Source organism: Schistocerca gregaria, unplaced genomic scaffold (assembly GCF_023897955.1).
Source record: "Schistocerca gregaria isolate iqSchGreg1 unplaced genomic scaffold, iqSchGreg1.2 ptg000292l, whole genome shotgun sequence".
NCBI lineage: Eukaryota > Metazoa > Arthropoda > Insecta > Orthoptera > Acrididae > Schistocerca > Schistocerca gregaria.
The window spans coordinates 138,233-141,968 of record NW_026061780.1 but is presented as its reverse complement, the minus strand read 5'-3'; positions in this window follow the sequence as shown (position 1 = coordinate 141,968).

Genomic DNA, 3,736 nt, shown 5'->3' with positions numbered 1-3,736 from the left:
GAGCATGCCGTTCGTTAGATCGAAATTCTCAATTTCTCCATAGACTGCTAATACACTGCTCCTTGAACATAATCCTCCTCCCCTTAATTATACAGTACATGGCCAAAAAAACAGACACCGAATATATGCAAACTTGGCCTTACGAACATTGCAGACGTCGTCTATGTAACACACGTCAAACTTCAAAGAATTTACCAATTCGTTGCATTGTTTACTATAGACCACAAATCAAGTAACGTAAAAAAAGCACTGCGTCTATTGAGATCATGATTCATAGTTTAAAGAAAACTAATAAGTCGCCTACATATTACAGTTGCTGCCGAAAGAGGAGAACCATTATTTTCCCACAAAAGGAAATATAGTTAAAATTACGCTTCTATTTCGGTTAGTTTCGGCGGTTACTAAAATTTGCAGTGAGAGTTACATAGTGGACTCTACCCTCCCCCCACCAGAAACGTAGTTATCGTGGCTGTTGTGAGACTTTTGTACACAGTTAGAGAAAGTGTGTTAAATGTGGCGCGGACGGAAACACTAGGCTACGCTACAGGGCAATCTGCTCGCACAACGTTTAGTCGGCATTCATAATCGTTGGCGTAAACAACTCTCAATCAAATTACCACCTTCCAACCTAACTTAGATCTCGGGCTACACTACCAATCGGCCTGTCATCACAACCAAAAATTCATTGAGGGGGGTGGGGGGATTTCCTGTATCTCTCTCTAATGTATCTCTAGGCCCAACTGCCAGTTTTGTCAGACTCAACAGCAAGATTTACCAATGGTAAACACTTTTGAGACGGCTAGTAATTTTAGAATAGTCTTCTTCGTCTTACTTGGCATAAATTGTTCGCTGGCGTCCCAGCAGCTAGCTCCCTCAGTGTCTGCTTCTGCCATCGCACCACGCCAGTCTGCTGTTGTCCTAGCATACCGAACGCACCGCACATCCGACACCTTCGGAACCACTCACTGGCCAGTTAGCAATTGAGCGGAACACTGTTTACATCGTGAAAGGAAAACTATGCAAAGATGTACACTTAAATGGCACGACTGAGTAGCACACACACAGTAATATCTGAGGAATGTCCTTCGACACGCGCAGAACGAAAGTCTTCTCGCGATCGTACAGCGTCTCTGAAAAAAAAAATCTCGTGACTATATTCCGGCGTTACGGCCAGGTTCTCATACAAATGAGCAACAAAGGGTACATTTGAAATTTTTTTTTTGAGACAATGACAATACATTCGAAGGATGTGTTTGGGAATTACGAGTGATAATACTATGAGCTTAATTTTAGATTTTCAATAAAAAATGGCGCCCGTAATTATGATTTGATCAAGGGCCTGCGAGACTGGAGTACGCAGAGTGCGTGCAGTGTGGCACCACAGATGTTACCTGAATTCAAAAATGGGTAACATCAGTTGATACTACATTATTCCTCTGAAATTGAAAATGGATAACATCAGTCGATAAAACATAAAATTTATGCGAGCGCATACCTAACCGCAATGAAACAACCTTAAATTTAACGATACAGTGCTAATTCGAACTTTGAGTTCGATTTTTGGGGGTTTGTTTCACTCCTTATGCCTACACAAAAATTAGTTAATATTAACAAATGTCATATTATAGCTATAAGTTCCTAAGAAAAGTGTTTACTTTTAGGGGTCAGAGGTAGAAGTTAAGAGATCGAACCACTTTCAATTTATGCTGCATGCCGTTCTGAGAAAATAGTTACCCGAAAAAAATGTGTTCAATGTTTAGGGAAAACATTTAGTTATATTATTACTTCGATTTGCATGAACTGAGTGTTACATATATATTTTTAATGTCGCTGAAAACGAATCTGAAGTCAGATTTTCAATATTCAAAACAGCTAATCCAATACGGAGGGCAAACGATTATGTTTTGACCAATTTTTACCAAAATTGTATTTTCGTTATTTACGTTTAGTCTGCAATTCAAGGAGTATTTATCAACCCTTCCTCTACCTCTGATTGTTCCTAGACAGCAACTTCCTGTTCTTCTTGGCAGGAAAAGCCGATCTGTCTAAGCTGGATTTGCAGCACTCGGCAGCCTGCACTTGATAATCGTCCTTATTTTCGGTGAGTATGTTTGCATGCATTGTGCAGTATAAATCATTTTGAGCACGTGCGACACGGGACGAGTTATCATCTACATCTATATGGATACCCTGCAAAACACATTTAAGTGCCTGGCAAATGGTTCATCGAATCACCTTCACAACTGATAATTAATTGAAACCCTCAGCTGCCGACAGGTGTTGTTGATATACTTCGATGGGGACAGCTGAAAAGTGTGCCCCTACTGGGACTCGAACCCACGATCTCCTGCTTACATGGCAGACGCTCAATCCATCTGAGCCATCGAGGGCACAAATGAACAGCACGACTGCAGGAATTTATCCCTTGCACGCTTCCCGTGAGACACATCCCCAACCGTCCACAATCCGCATACGTAATGTACGTAATAGGTATTTGCCTATCCACTCATTACTGGCTCACACTAATGTGACGATTCCCGTAAGAGTTCGGGCAACCTGTGCGCATTCGCACAGACGAAGGTCAATGGCTGGGTAACGTTTAACCATAGATATGAAGTAACTGTTCTCGAAAGAACAGGCGCCACTGACGACCGTGCAGCACTTCTAGAATACATGATAGACCGGCCGATGTGGCCGAGCGGTTCTAGGCACTTCAGTCGGGAGCCACGCGACCGCTACGGTCGCAGGTTCAAATCCTGCCTCGAGCATGGATGTGTGTGATGTCCTTAGGTTAGTTAGGTTTAAGTCGTTCTAAGTTCTAGGAAACTGATGACCTCAGATCTTAAGTCCCAAAGTGCTCATAGCCATTTGAACCATCAGTCCGTATGTTTGCACACTACTTACAGTAACTTATGCTAAGGACAACACACACACAACCATGCCCGAAGGAGGACTCGAACCTCCAACGGGGGGAGCCGCGCGAACCCTGACAAGGCGTTGGAGACATGGCGGGTACCCCGCGCGGCTCATGGCAGCCGTGACACTGCTTCAAACACTGGGCTGTAGAAACTTTTGTAAAGCACGGATTAAAAAAAAAAAAACCTTTCCGTTCCAGGAGTCTAGACAAGTACACCTTTAAAAAATGCAACTACAAAGAAATTAAATTTTTCGAACGGGGCAGGGCTTAAAACTTTGAAGAGTTAAATTTTAATGGCCGTTCTCTTGTATGCAAATAGTTTCACAGTAGAAATTTCTCTAGTTTTATTTATTTATTTATTTTTTGCTGTAGGTAAAGAAGGACAGGATTGTGAGGAGGGGGAAAGGGGGGGGGAGGAATCTTGCATCTCCAACCTTGGAATTCTTAGTACAGAATTTTTATTCATTACGAGATTCTCAGCCACTTGCAGAAGTGATTTCGCGTGATTCTGCAAAACTTTTCCTTTAGCCAATCGTAGCAACTATAGGATTCCGTTCCTGCTGCATGACATGTCTCGGAACTTAAACTGACCAACTTATTTGCATAAAGAGCTAGCTTATCATCCGCTTCTTTACTTACTTAGACCGTTCATGGTCTGCAAAGCATTTTTTTCTTTAATCGTTTTTTTATGTCTTTTATAAACTGCAACACTTTCTAAACTTTTCTAAACTTAATGCCGTTGAAGCATGGTCTTTTGCTGAATGACCAAAAAGCAATGCTGACAGCTGGAGTCCAAGGTTTTTGTTAATCAAGCCGTTT